Below are 15116 nucleotides of genomic sequence, written 5' to 3'. Positions count from 1 at the left end.
GTTATGGCAAAATTGTGAAGTATTTCTATAGACACAATGCATTATAGTCATAGTCAAGTATGGGAGTGAGTACTGAGAACAGCAGTTCTCTAAATGAAATAAGTAACTTAACTTTCTATGTTCTATGTTCACATTTTTGTACCGAAAAAATTCACTTAATTGAATATCAGACCCAGCAGGTTTCTCGTGAAGGCAGACTGCCCCGGCATTAGTAATCACATGTTGGTACTTTGTTAGTACAATGCTCACAGAGTAAAGGGACGATGGGGATGTGTCATCCATCACTGTCATTTTGAGACTGTACCTGCGAATTGCTAGCACCTGTTGTTTGGAGGAAACAATCAGCCTGCCCGGGGGAATAAATAGTTGAAATGTGCTGTTTGTGATACAAGGTTTGGATGATTAATTTGATTTTGTTTTGTGTTAGTTGTTAGAGGTCTGTTATTGGTTTATAGTATTTATTGTTATTATTATTATTGTGATTTTAGATCCTTTGTCCATTGGTTTAATACTTATATGCAGAGTTTTTTGGCCAGGTGTGTGATTTTAAACTACTTACATTTTGTGTGATTTTTTTAAATCTTTCATCCAGATGATCCCACACAGGTTCCCAATTAGAAAGAAACATAAATGGTGTTTTGTCTGATTTTGTATTTTGATAGTAGTTGAGTTGTTGGCTTGGGGGCCCAGTGTTGCTTCATTTCAGCTTCATTTTGACAGGTGTGATAAATTAGGACATGTTTTGGTCCCAAGTAGAGGAATTTTGGATATGACTTGGGTTGTTTGGGTTGTGAAAGGGGTGGAAACTGCTATTTGAAATGCTACTTTGTTTATTAGTTAATGCTGGAGATAATATTCAGGTAATTAGAATGTTCTGTGTCATCCAAGTCTCTGTATTCTCTGCAAATGTTGGGTTTGCAGGTAAGAGGACTCAGGCGCAGACATAGATTCTATTAACAAAAACCAGGTTTAGATCAGTCCCACAAGCAAAGGTAGAGGGAGTGAGCTAAGTCCAAAAACAGGCAAGGGTCATAAACAATTAGTCAAAGGCTTGAAATACAAAACCCCGAAGGGGACAAGAAAAACTGCTGTAAGGCTTGGTAGTGATGGTACGTGTGACACTGAGCCCTGAGGCCTGTGTCAAGTAAAGGGAGCCTATCCAATGAAGCCTGTGTCAATTATCAGAATATCACGTGACAGCCTCGTTTTGGATTTTATTCTCTAATGTGTCCAGAAAGTGCCCATGTCTCCCTGTTGTCTGTTGCTGAACGAGCTCCTGTAGCTGGTCAGCACAGTGTGGATCGGGTGAGAGGGACAGTCCAGTATGGTCTTTATTTTGGACCACGTCCTCCTCTGACACACCTCTGTGTCCTGTACTCCCTCTCATCACCACCAGTGATACATCCAACCACTGCAGAGTCATCAGAGAATGTCTGGAGGTTGCAGGTCTCTGTGCAGTAGTTGAAGTCTGTGGTGTAGAGAGTGAAGAGGAAGGGAGAGGGGACGGTCCCCTGTGGAGCCCCGGTGTTGCTGATCAGTCTGTCTGACATACAGCTCTGTAGGTGTACATACTGTGGTCTGCCAGTCAGATAGTCCACCATCCAGGACACCAGTGGGGCATCCACCTGCATCGCTGTCAGCTTCTCAGCCAGCGTGGCCGGCCTGATGGTGTCAAAAGCACTTGAAAAATCCAAAAACCTGAATCTCACAGTGCTTGCCGGCTTATCCAGGTGGGTGTAGACTCTGTCCAGCAGGAAGATGACAGCGTCCTCCACTCCTAGGCGGGGCTGGTAGGCGAACTGGAGGGGATCAAGTGGTTGGACCATGGGCCGGAGCTGTTCCAGAATGAGTCTTTCCAGAGTCTTCATAATGTGTGACGTCAGAGCCACGGGCCTGTAGTCCTTCAAGTCGCTGGGACGCGGGGTGTTTGGAACAGGAACGAGGCATGATGTCTTCCACATGATGGGGACTCTCTGAAGACTCAAGCTGAAGTTGAAGACATTATGAAGTACTCCACTTAGCTGGGGGACACAGGCTTTCAGGACCCTGGGGCTCACGCCATCAGGGCCAGCAGCTTTGCCTGTGTGGAGTCTCTGCAGCTGTCTTCTCACCTGCTCTGTGGTGAAGGTGAACGGTGGAGGTGGGGAAACAGTAATGACTGTCAGCCAAGGGGTCTGAGGACGAGGTGCGAGCAGGGCCATCTGGATGAGCTGTGGGGGAAGAGAGGGCGGGTGAGGTGGCTGGTCGGTGTCGCTCAGCTGCTGAAGAGTCGTTAGCAGGGTGAGCATTGGGGTCACTGTATTTGTTAAAAAACGGATTCAGCTCACTGGCCCTTTCCACACTGCCATTAACTCCACGACTGCTGCTCGACCTGTAACCTCATGCCACTCCACACCTCTCTCGTGTTGTTTTGCTGACGTTTCCACTCCAGCTTCCTCCTGTACTTCTCCTTGGCCTCCCTCATTTTTATTCTCAGGTCCTTCTGTGTAGCTCGCACCTCCTCCCTGTCGCCCACTGTGAACGCCTTCTTTTTTCTATTTAAAATGGCTTTAATGTCTTTAGTCACCCATGGCTTGTTATTGGGGTAACAATTTACTGTCTTGACTGGTACAACACTGTCCACACAGAAGTTTATGTATCCAGTGATGCACTCTGTGATCCCATCAATGTCCTGGCCGTGGGGTTCACCAGTCAGTCACTTCAAAGCAGTCCTGAAGTGTTGCATTTGCCTCGTCTGTCCGTCTCCTCAACACGACAGACCGGTACAGCAACCGCATTACTGCTTAGGCTGCACCGATCCGCCTGTCAATCTCCCGCTCCATTTTTCCCTCACTCGTGAACGAGACCCTGACCTGATGCTGACCTCTCCTCCCACCCATAGAGGACAAGCCACCTTTTTCGAGAGCCTTAGACTTGAGAGGTGCTGATTCGCATCCCAGCCGCTTCACACTCGGCTGCAAACCATCCCAGTGCACACTGGAGGTCTTGGCTCGATAAAGCCAACAGGACAACATCATCCGCAAAAAGCAGAGATGAAATCCTGTGGTTCCCGAACCAGACCCCCTCCGGTCCCTCGCTGCGCCTAGAAATTCTGTCCATAAAAATTATGAACAGAACTGGTGAGAAAGAGCAGCCTGCTGGAGTCCAACATGTACCGGGAAAAGGTCTGACTTACTGCCGGCAATGCGAACCAAACTCCTGCTCGGGTCATACAGGTCAATGTTGCAGAGGCGTGTCAGCCAAGACAGCCCCACAAGATCCAGAGACTTAAGGTACCCAGGGAGAATCTCATCCACCCCCGGTGCCTTGCCGCCGGGGAGCTTTTTGACTACCATGGCAACTTCAGCACAGGTGATAAATGTGTCCAGCACTGAGTCCTCAGCCTCAGCTTCCATAATGGAAGGTGCGTTGGTGGGATTAAGGAGATCCTCAAAGTAATCCTTCTACTGTCCAACCACATCCCCAGTCGAGGTCAACAGCTCCCCACCTCCACCAAATACAGTGTTGGTGGGGTACTGTTTCCCCTTCCTGAGCCGCCAGACAGTTTGCCAGAATCTCTTCGAGGCTGACCGATAGTCCTCCTCCATGGCCTCCCCGAACTCCTTCCAGGCCCAGTTTTTGCCTCTAGAACTGCCCTCGCTGCAACACGCTTGGCCTGCTGATACCTATCAGACTCCTTCTTCAGCTTGACGGCATCCCTGACCTCCGGTGTCCAACACTGGGTCCGGGGATTCCCGCCGCGACAGGCACTTGAGGCTTTGTGGCCACAGCTTTGGACAGCCGCATCGACAATAGAGGTGGAGAACATGGTCCACTCCGACTCAATGTCCCCAACCTCCCTCAGAATCTGGGTGAAGCTCTCCCGGAGGTGGGAGTTGAAGATCTCCCTAGCAGACACGATTTCAAAATCGATCATTGACCTCCGGCCTAGGGTGTCCTGGTGCCAGGTGCACTGATGGACAACCTTGTGCTCGAACATGGTGTTCATTATGGACAAACCATGCCCAGCACAGAAGTCTAATAACAAAACACCACTCGGGTTCAGATCAGGGAGGCCGTTCCTCCCAATCACGCCTCTCCAGGTGTTACTGTCGCTGCCCATGTGGGCGTTGAAGTCTCCCAGCAAGATGAGAGAGTCCCCAGTTGGAGCACCATGCAGCACAGAGACCCAGAGACTGTAAGAAAGTCAAGTACTCCACTGCCTGTCAGTCAAACCACTGAACTCTGAACTGTAACAGTCACTCAGACACTGCACATTCATACTGGTACATTCATGTCCTGCTCTTTACAATGTAAATGTTTTTATACAGTAGTGAATATGTGTCTTCTTCTTTAGACAGCAGGGATTTTAATGCTAGGTATCTAGGTATTTAGATATTTATTATATATTTCAATTTATCTTTTTTGATTTCTATTTGTAACAGAAAGAATTTCCTCTCCGGGATAAATAAAGTAATTCTGATTCGGATTCTGATTCTGATAGAAGTCTGAAGAACCTATCCTGGATTCCATTACTTTGTGCAGAAAGTAGCGACTAGCTGGCTAGCTGGAATACGAGTCCACAAACAGCTACTGTGTGGGAACAGAGCTATGTCGTACACCGACACTGCTGCTATTTGCAGGACTACCTGATGCACTAATATATCAAATAGTTCAAACCTAAAGACTACAAAAATAATGTTCATGTCTGCTCTTGTTCTCAGTCATTAGCCAGAAACGGCTTCTACTGGTCAGCGTGGGGAATGACCACAGCTCTGTATTTATATATTGTTTATATGTATAAAAATGAATAGTGTTATTGATGAAGCCAAACAAAAACAACATCCTGTGTACATTTGACTAAATAAATAAATAAAAAACACAGTCAGTGTTTAGGAGGTTTTCGGGTTTTCATGTTTAAAGGAATGGTGAGAAGGGCAGTAGGTGGCAGTAATGCACCTCAAATGTTGGTTGTCACTCTCCATTAAACAGAAGAAGAAGAAACAGTTCTCAGGAAGTGATAAGTTGGCCGTGCATCGGCGCCATTTTGGAGACAGCCTGAAGCGGGTGTGGAAGTTCAGCTGCTTGGTCTAATGTACTGCTGGTGTAACGGCAGCTAGCCAGTATCATAGCACGTCACCGCCAGCTCTGGTGTAACATCCACCGAAAGATTAGAGAAAGGGCCCTGGTTCGACCGAAGGAGAAGAGAGAAGGCCTGGTTCCACAGAAAGGCCTGGAAGCAGAGGCAGCGGCCTGCTGCTGGCAGGCACATGGCGCACAGTGAGGAGCTGCAGCAGGTGCTGTTGGCTTGTTTGAGTTTACAGTGAAGATGAAGACACAAGTTGATGAATGTTGTTTTGTCTTTAGAAGCCAGAGCAGGTGCTTCCACCCTGTGAATGTCTGCAGATAATCTGGACTTCATTACAGAGTCGCTGAGATAAAAGGGAAGCATTATTGTCTGTGTTCAACAATAAGTGTTACATTCAAACGCTTCATAAATATCAGTGTGAAGTCGATGCTTCCAAACTGACAAAGTTTGTCTCCATCTAGTGGTGAACAGGAGAAATGCACCAGAGACACAGCTGAAAGCAGTGATAATCGGAGCACATGGAGCTCAGGAGCAATGCACAGGCTGCAGAGGATCCAGGCTGTCTGAGGACGAGCGCTGAATTTACAATGAAGTCATGAAGTGTGTTTTTTTTTAAAGTTGAATTTAGTTGTAAATTGTGTCATCATGTCTGATTTTCCCTCTTCAGGCCTTGAAGGCCTTCCTTGGTGCTTTCTGAGACATTGCAGTGGATTGAACTCGACAAGGTGAGTAGATGTTTCCTGGCTGCTTCACTGCTGATGGTAGGACACACCAACCTGAAGACTCTGCTGCTTTTTCAGCTGGTGTCCTGTGAAGAGGTCCCTGACTGCAGCATGGCCTGCCTGGCAGATAAAGCATGTTCTTTGGCAGATGATTAGCGCTCAGACAAAAGTCGGATCTTGCGAGGAGGAACAGTGGCAACATCGGGCGTGTTGGCCTGGTCCTCAACTGCGACTACTTATGAGGCCTGCAGCTACATCTGCACCATCAGCATTTAGTTTTACTCGTGTTGCCCTCATGTCTGCAGTGTTTTAACTCTGCATTGCAGATCATGTGTTATATTTGTTGTTAAACATGGTCCATCTTGTCCTCCTCAGCTGACGACCACATAACGGCACCAGCGCCACCAGTGCCTCTGCCTGCACCTGGTCATCCACCAGCCAGGCCCCGCCTGTGGTCTGAGGAGATGTCTTCATGTGCTGCTGTGTCAGGTTATCGGTTTTCTTGTTATTTCTGTATGGCATGGTTTTTTTTTTCACCTCATATTTTCTTCCCTCACGCAGGCTACCACTAGTGTAGTGATAAAAATTATATTATTCATAGTATAATTAAATAAATTAACATAGTTGTTGTATTAATAAATTAAATAAATGTAGTGTTCATAGTGGAAAGGTGCGACAAAGAAATTAGGTTAACCTAAATGTTCGGGTTATGTCAGTAGACAACTAAAATAGGCTTAATAATAAAATAGATGTTTAAATAGAGCGGCTAGTCAGGGTCGCTAACAATAATTACTATAATATATAGATTTATATTTATAATATAAAATTAGTAGTAGAGCGTTAAGGTAGGATTAAGTAAGATTAAATTAGTGTTTAGTGACGACAGGTGTGTAGGAGGTTGTGGTTGTTGTTTAGGGGGTGTGTGGATGCCGGCATCTGGTTAGTGTTGTTGTTGTTGTTTTTGTTGTGGTGGTTCTGTGTTGTGGGTTTGTTTTTGTGTCTTACCATGTGCTGCTGTGGTATTGGTGGTTATGTGGATTGGGTTTGATTGATGGAGATTTTTTTTTGTTGACTGTGAATAGGCAACACCCAAAGGGGTGCCTTGACCAGTTTTGAAGCAATGACATAAAAATGTTGACAGTAAAGGACACGACGTGGACAGAAAATAAGAAAAGAAATGAATCAACTTTGCAGTGAATGGAACAGCTCATGACTCCTTTAAATGGAAGAAGCATTGTGAGGATCTCTGAAGAGTTGAAGACAACAAGAAGAAACGATCAATGCTTTCAGCAACTGTGTCAGAACCTGGACAAACCTTCTGGATCATACACTCAGTGTGTGCCACGTCAACATGACGACGAGCAGCGTCACAGCAATGTTCCAATCAATCAGCAATTGTTGTGGAAACTTGAAGTCCATTTCTGAGGAGATGGGGAGACAGGCGTTTAATACGTCTGCAGGACGGGTGCTCCTGAACTGTTGTAGGAGCTTTGGGAGGTGTTGGCTTGGAAATAGGACAATGTAGGGCAGAATAAGCAAACGAATGATAGTGTAGGAGAGGTAGAAGTTAAATTAAACCATTAGGCGCTGTGACAGGAAGCATATAAACTAGGACAATGTAGGAGAGGAAGGAGTTAAATTAAATAATTAGGCGTTGTGACAGGAAGCATATAAACTAGGACAGTGTAGGGCAGAATAATCAAACACAAGTAATAATAGATGGTAGGACTGAGATAATTTAGCTGTAGTTTTGCTAAACATTTGTCATTATCTAGCCAAAAATCCAATAAAATATGAAGTAATTAAGTAGGCGTTTAAAGTTTAAAGTGCTTCGTTACCACGTGCTGGCAGCATAGTAAGAAAAGGACGTCAGGAGAACATGTCCTAGACCTTATTTACTAGTAGATCAAATTTATAATGTATATAACTTTAATGGCTAAGTAGGGTAGGAGAGAGTTAGTAGTTATAAGTAACATTAGGGATTCAGACGTTATGGTAGCTAGTGGTTGTAGGAGCTCTTGGTGCTGGGCATTTGGTTTGTTGTGATGATTGTAGGTGGGTTGTTGACGATGGGCTAGTTGTCGGTCTTGGGGAGTTGTTTGGTGTAAAATGCCCAGAGTAGTGTGGTGTAGTAATAAATAGGACAGGATACCAGGTAAACTAGTCAAAGCGGTAGTGTAGAGGCTAGAATTAATGGCCCAAACCTGGCGTCCTAAAAGTGAAGTTTATATGTTGCGTGTATCACCTTTAATGGTGGCAAAACGAGGTTCGTTAAGTAGCACGTGCGTCATTAGTGTTTTAACAGAGCGTAACAAAAAAAGTCGTTTAGGTTAATTTGGAGAATCTTCATCATCAACAATAAGAGTAGTTAATAGAAGTGAGACAGATTAAAGTGTCGGTGTCTAAACCAGGCAGCAAATGAAATGGAATATGTTAAAGGAGAGGTGAAGTGTCAGTGTTCCCTTTAACTGTAAATATGTCAAGTAGTTGTAGCGTACAAAGGTAAATTCTTAGAACAAACTATGCTTCCTAAAAAAAAAGGCTGTAGAGCGCGTAAAGAAAGTCTAATTCAAACTTAGGACGAGCATGGTAGCCGAAAGTGTAGGGTCACTTTTCACTTTAATGTAGGCAGCTAGGTAGCACAGCCACTACGGGTGCTTTTTATCATGGGCTTTTTGGAGGTTCCTGTCTGAGCACTGGAGGGCTTTAACAGAACAGTGGGTTGTTGGAGGAAATATGTGTGCGTTCATGGCTGTTTTCATCTTCACAGAACCGCTGATATTGTCACCTGGAAGGCCGGATTTCTGCGAGGAAGGTAATGTGTCTGCAACTGTTCTCTACACATGCTTCCAGTGAAGACGCTTGCTTACCACTCTGACTTTATTGTTCCACAGACCCGCTGAGTGGACACCTGGATGTCTGCAAGTGAGGTAATATGTCTGCAACTGAATACATCCTGCCAGTGAAGACACTTACCATGCTGCTGTGTTTTTTTTTGCTTTGCAGGAGCAGAGATTCGTCACCTCCAAGGCCGGATTTCTGCGAGCAAGGTAGTGTGTTTGCAAGTCATCATAACACATGCTTTCTGTGAAGATGCTTGCTTACCACTGTGTTTTATTATGTTTTTAGCTGCACAGGACCACTGATTCGTCATCTGAGGGGTGGAATTCCTGCGAGTATGGTAGTATATTTGCAACTCATGTTAACACATCCTTCCAGTGAAGACGCTTGCTTACCACTCTGATTTTTGTTGTTCGGCAGAACCGCTGAGTGGACACCTGGACTTCTGCAAGTGAGGTAATATGTCTACAACCTGTTCACACATCCTGCCAGTGAAGACACTTACCATGCTGCTGTGTTTTTTTTTTTTGGCTTCGCAGGACCACTGATTTGTCGCCTCGAAGGCTGGATTTCTGTGAGTAAGGTAGTGTGTCTGCAACTCATTGTAGTACATCCTACCCGTGAAGATGTGTGCTGCTGTGTGACTTTAGAAGCCTGGATGTGTAAGTATTCAGTCTGCAAGTCATGGTAATGCATCCTACCTGAGTAATTTACTTACAATATTTGCTTTGTGACCGTTTTATCCCCCGTAGGCCTTGAAGAAATGCTGAAGGAGTCGGTGGCCTCTGCAGTTCAACCAGGTGCGATGAACTCCCCATCACAGATTGTCACCAATGGCAATTAACCAAAGGAAGGTTACTGTCTTAATATGGTCTGTCCTCTCCTCCGCAGATGAAGAGCACCTTGAAGCATCTGCGCATCATCGCCTCTGCCTGTCAGCGTGGTGTACAGTAATTGCTTTAGTGTTCTCTCTCAGACCACACCAACAGTCTATTGCAGATGTGGAGGTACTGTAAAACCTTGTGAAACTGTAGGTATGTAACTTGTGTTTTTGTGGTGTTTTTTTTTAAATTCAGAAATTGTTTTGAAATGTCAGGGGACTTGTTTTAGGTTTGGCCGAACACTCAAGTAGAGCGTTTTGCCCTGTCTCCAGAACCCCAATGGACAGGATTTCAAATGACTCTCCGGGTTGGAAATCTCACCAAGACTTTGGCTCCGGATGGATTCGGCGTGCACCAACGTGCCCTGACTGTTTGACTGACTGAGGGTCTGGGTGGTATTGTGTTGTGCAATGTAGGGTCAAGGTTGTGGATATTGTAGCTTAGATCGTAGAATGCCGGCGTGTTGTTAGTTGGAGTTGAGCTTGTGGAATAGTTGATTAGTTTTGTGGTGGTTGAGGTGTGGTTTGGGTGACTTGACTGGGACTGAGAGCAACCAACCAACCAAAAAACAACCAAAAAAGGAGCAAGGAACGCCAAATGTGTCGCACAACAGGCACCAAGGATTTCTCAATGTAACCATTGTGTGGAAACGGTTACAGCAAGGAGACATTGTGGACAAATGAAATACAAACATACTCAAACACGGTGTTGGAACAGAGCAGCACATGACTGCTAAAGTAAAGAGCAAGGATGGAAAACGCAGTTGCAACTACAAACGAGCAATGCTATCAGCAAACGCATCCAGACCCGAAGTCAAGTAGTTGCACAAGGGAATTGTGGAAATGCAAGTACGGGTTCTGTGACCAACATGATATTCAAATGTGCTGGGGTGCTGGGTTTTGGAATCTCAGCACTTTCAGAACGGTCCCTTTATACCAATGATGGGGGGGGGGGGGGGGGAGGAATTGTGGGAAATGAATGTAATGTGTGTCATGGTGTGGCAAATTGCTGCTGGGTTGTCAACAAAGGTTTTGTGCTGCCTTTCACCTGGACAGGTGAGGGGGGGCTCACTGCTTGAAAAGGACAAAGATCCTTTTCTGTTCCCACCCCTTGTGTTTTGTGGCGTCATTGCATCGCATGGTGTTGGGTGAAAGAATTTATTCTGCATGGTGTTAACATGCAGTGTGTTCAGATCAAGCGGCAACCTTCGGGGCTCAAAGTGGAAGCCCATGCGGAAGTGTCAAAACTTGTAATTCACGCTGCAACAGCTGGGGGTTGGCTCCAAAAGCGAGTAATTTCCCATAGACTCCCATGTTAAAATGGCCGATTTCACAGCAGAAAAGAACATGTTTACAGCCTGGTACGAAAAATCGCTGTGGTCTCAGATGATAGGTTCTCTTCTAGTGTCAATTGTAGGGGGGGTGAATTTTTTTACAATTCACTCGTTTCAATTGTATTCGGACTTAAAAATACGCCTAATTATGGGCGTTGCCGCTTGAGTGACAGACGGTTGACGTATCACAGCGTGAGTTTCCTGCTTCCACGATCGCCCGCCCCCTAAACCCCGCTCGTGCTCCCCCTCTTTGTCCATATTCGGAGTTTTAGTTGACGTGACGCTGCCAACATGGCGGCGGTCATCACGTCCCGGAACCTCCCACTGAGACTCAAAACGGCTCTTCAGAAACAAACGGGTGACGTCACGGAAGCTCTGTCCATAGTTTTTACTGTCAATGGTTCAGATATATAAGTATTCATGTTTATATGTGTTTATCGCTTAATGTGATTTTCATAAGTGTCTATGTTAGGAAATTTTATAGAAAATCAAAGTAATTCGAGGATACTGAATGTATTAATAAGTAATTTCATAGTGTGTCATATAACTTTGTTTTCTGCAGTTCAGGCTGTGGCAGATGAGATCAGTTGTTTTTCTGCTCTCTGGAGAGAGCTCTGGTTGGTACGAGATGGTCATAAATTCAGACTAAGGACAGCAGCACCTTTGACCTGATAAAAGCCAGATTCTAAAGGAATGTGTTTTTCTCCCGATTGCCCCATGTTATGGTCATCCCTAGATCGGACTCACAACCTATGAGATTTAAGGAATTGAAGTTTTACCTTATTTGGCAGTAAACACTAATGGTCTAGTTGCTGTATGAACCAGGGTCTGCAGGGGGGCGGTAGATGCCCCTGTGGGCCGGCAGGCAGGAACGCCCTTGGGGTATATCAATGTGTGAATTCCATGTCCAGTTGTGGTTGCGTTGTTCGTTTTTGCTGTGTGGTTGTTTGTTCTTGTTGGTTGTCCTGTTCTTGTGTTGTTCTTGTTTGGTTCTTTGTGTGCAACAACCCAGAGCTCTGCGACTCAGAATTTGCCTCATTGTTTAATAAATTATAATTTTGAGACCAGAATTTATCCGCTCCTTCCTTACAAACTAATTCAGGGGGTGATCAGAAGGAAACAAGGGGATTTTCACCCCGACAATGGTCACGTCATTCCAGAAACCTGTGCTTTTTCTCTTTGTTTCTGTTGCTTATCTGTCAGGTACCCACTGCCACCCCAACTCCACCTAACACTGGGGTAGTGGGGGGTGGAGCAAAGACCAGAATCTGAGCTGGGGGACAAAAGTTGACCTGCTTGTTTTTTGTCAATAAATGTGTATTCCTACTTTGCTAACCCTAACCATTTTTAATCCCGTTTGTCATTGTCATGTTAACCTTGTTTAATAATGGTCTTCTGTACCAGAGGGGTGGTCTTGACCTGGACAGTTTTGGCCAGACTTGCGCCACCACAAACCCAAACGTGCTTTTTGTAATGGATCCGTTTCAGTCAATACAGCCGTGTCCAGAATTTGCCTTTGCAGAAATGAGTGTGATGTGATCGACAATTGGGGCACACTGTTAACAAGGAATGGTAAGTGGAGCTTGCAAGCGAAGTGTATTTTTTAATGCAGTGTATGTTGAGGTGGTGATTCCTGACACTGACAGTTTGTCTCTTGTCTTCCAGATGGTCCGGTGACGTCACTCGCCGGCCTCGCTGTGTTCCAGTCTGTGACCTTTTGTTTATTTTTATCAATGCCATGTTGCGAAATGACTGAATAAAAGTGATTGATGGAAGATTTTGTAGTTTGCTCATACTTGTGAGTTTGGAACATCGGAATGTGCTTTGATAAAGACAGATTTGATGTTTAAACGATTGCATGTGTACTTTTGTGTGTTTTACACAGGCACTGGAGGATCTGGAGTGGGCGGTTGTGTCCTGCCAAACAGTGCCCTGGTTTCCCCTTAATGTCAAAGCCTTGGTATTGTAGTCAATAAATTGTCCCACACAATGTTGTGTGTTTGTTTACAGTTGAGTGAGTGACATTGTTGTGATAAGGTGGCTTTAAAAAGTACAAGCAAGATGTGTCATTAAAGGTTGTACACACAGTTTGAGTGTGTGAATCATGCCATGAAGTTACAGTCATTACATACAATCTGTATTTGAAACAATCTATGCCATTGCTCATCATTGCTCAGTCATGTCACTGGGTGCAGTCCAGCCACGCTGACGTCTCCAAAATGGTAAATGTTTGAAATGAATTGCGTATTCATCAGTTAATTACATGATGTATTGCCTGCCATAGAAAGCCGAACACTTGGTGAATCCTTTGAAAGATGTTATTCCAAAGAGGTACGACGCTGAAGCTGATTTTGTTTTACTGTGTCTGCAGGCCTGCGTGTCGTCGGATGTCGATGCAGAACTGCAGTCTGGACCTGTGAGACGGCTAGAGTTGTCCTGGCTTCCCGTCAGCAGGAGGGGTTCTGGTAAAGGTTATTGACGCTATTATTGGTTTTATTGAGGTAATGGCATTAGTCATTGATGTAATCATGTAGAATGTTATTTGTGTAGCATGTTGTGCATGAAAAGTTGTCTGAAATTGTTTTAAAGAAACCCAGAGCCTCACCCCCAGATAGAAAGTCCCTTTTAATGTGAAGAAACCTTCACGCTCTCTTGGTCTCTTTGTCGTCGAGCACTGTAGGCTGAACCGGCATGCTAGCGTGCTCTGCGGTGTAGAAGATGGAGTGTTTTTGGGTGATGTGAAAGGAAAGTTTTCAGAGTTGTATTTTGTGCAAGACATATTGTTGTGCTTTACTTTGCCAGTAGGCTAGTTTGTATGTACTCAGTTTGCCACTGTAGCCTTGCAGGAATGCCGTCATGTGGTAGAAGTAAGTTAGATAAGTTGGACACTGCACGTGTTGTGCATGAAAATAGCATTGATAATTGTACGAATGTTGTTTGTTTGGAGTGTGTATGCTTGTCTGTACAGAGGTCTGTACAGAGGCATGTAGCAATTATAGGCCAATCCTAATCCAAAGTTCCTAAAGTTAACTTAAGTCTGAGTAGTATTGGGGCTTCTTTGGTGTACTGGTGGAACCAGGGAACAGACTGTAGCCAGAAGCAGGGTCAGTTGCCTCAAAATGCTCTCTTAATGCAGTATTTCCTTGCAGATGAATGAGTTGAAGGTGTAGGTGTCCTGCATGTGTCCACTTGAACGTCTGAGCCAGCTCTGGTGAAAATTCTTGGACTTGTCCGATGAGGAAAGGATTCTGGATTAGGAGGAGGAGCAGCTGCCAGAGGCAGAAAGTGAACTTTTTTGTGAATTTTCCAATCAGCTTGTAGTTTTGGGAAGTGCTCACATTCTCCCTGAAGATTTTCTCTGAAAAGTCCCAGCTTCCTTTTGAAAGAGCGAACACCGACTGCAGCTTTAAATGAATCTCATTAAGATGTGACGTAATGTCCATCAAAAAGGCAACCATTTTGGTCTTGTGCTCATCGTGCAGATAAAGCGAAAGCTGTGTTGCTCTCTGACTCGAGACCAGTGCATTTCCTTTACTCAGCCACCCCACATTGTTGCTCAAGTAGCAGGTCATTGGCATTTGCCTCAACATGTTCCAGGACTTCTCTCAGGAGGCGATGCTACTCCTTTGGTGTGCTTCAGGTGCTCACAGAGGTCCTTCTTATCTGGACAGACATGGTGAACAGCTGCAACAAGCTGTGCCAGTACATCACCTGCTTATATTTCAGATTTGTGGGTTTCTGTCGAAGCTGCCATTGGAATGTGTAAATGTATGCCTGGTGAGTCTGGATGTGTCATATTGGGCTTGCAGTATCGTCAGCTTGGACTTCAGGGGAAAACACCACGGGTCTCATTTGATGTTACCTTGCTGTTGAGTCACACACAGGTGTGTTGAGCTGCATCCCTACCTCAGAAGCCACAGAGATGGTAGGAAGATGTCTCACACAAGACGGCACACTGAAGGAACGAACCAACCTCATGCCGGACCACAGCTGTGACCTGCGGACCTCTGCCTGAACACCACTTGCTTCCAGTACAATGGGATCACCTGTCTCCAATTGTGGCTAATCTGTACATAGAAGAAGTGGAGAGGAGAGTTCCTGTTGATACCTGGGTTAAAGACCCATGAATTGGAACGGTTCACAGAACACATCAACTCAGTGGACGTCAACATGAAGGTCACAATCTGGCTCTCTTGAAGGAAATTCTGCAGATGCTTTGCTTTAATCTTCAATCTCTTGCTTTAATCTGGCCCTTTTTTCTCCAAACTTTT

At 45.1% G+C, this 15116-nt stretch overlaps 3 long non-coding RNA genes across 4 annotated transcripts; all 3 read left to right on the top strand.

The window, feature by feature from the left end:
* The first annotated feature begins 5039 nt into the window (after positions 1 to 5039).
* On the top strand, positions 5040 to 5797 carry LOC114433512 (uncharacterized). Its single transcript, XR_003670370.1, has 3 exons — positions 5040 to 5276; positions 5347 to 5668; positions 5736 to 5797. It is a non-coding gene; the product is annotated as an uncharacterized LOC114433512 (long non-coding RNA).
* Positions 5798 to 6434: 637 nt separating this feature from the next.
* On the top strand, positions 6435 to 8971 carry LOC114433511 (uncharacterized). Its single transcript, XR_003670369.1, has 4 exons — positions 6435 to 8605; positions 8685 to 8720; positions 8797 to 8840; positions 8920 to 8971. It is a non-coding gene; the product is annotated as an uncharacterized LOC114433511 (long non-coding RNA).
* Positions 8972 to 9054: 83 nt separating this feature from the next.
* On the top strand, positions 9055 to 9655 carry LOC114433510 (uncharacterized). 2 transcript variants are annotated; one of them, XR_003670368.1, is made up of 4 exons: positions 9055 to 9087; positions 9171 to 9293; positions 9384 to 9431; positions 9523 to 9655. It is a non-coding gene; the product is annotated as an uncharacterized LOC114433510 (long non-coding RNA). The 2 variants fall into 2 exon arrangements; XR_003670367.1 differs by lacking the exon at positions 9523 to 9655 and having other exon boundaries at positions 9384 to 9447.
* The last annotated feature ends 5461 nt before the right edge of the window (positions 9656 to 15116 follow it).

This window comes from Parambassis ranga, chromosome 3 (genome assembly GCF_900634625.1).
Source record: "Parambassis ranga chromosome 3, fParRan2.1, whole genome shotgun sequence".
Classification (NCBI taxonomy): domain Eukaryota; kingdom Metazoa; phylum Chordata; class Actinopteri; family Ambassidae; genus Parambassis; species Parambassis ranga.
Note: the sequence above shows the minus strand (reverse complement) of the source record. Positions and strands in the feature narration are given on the sequence as shown.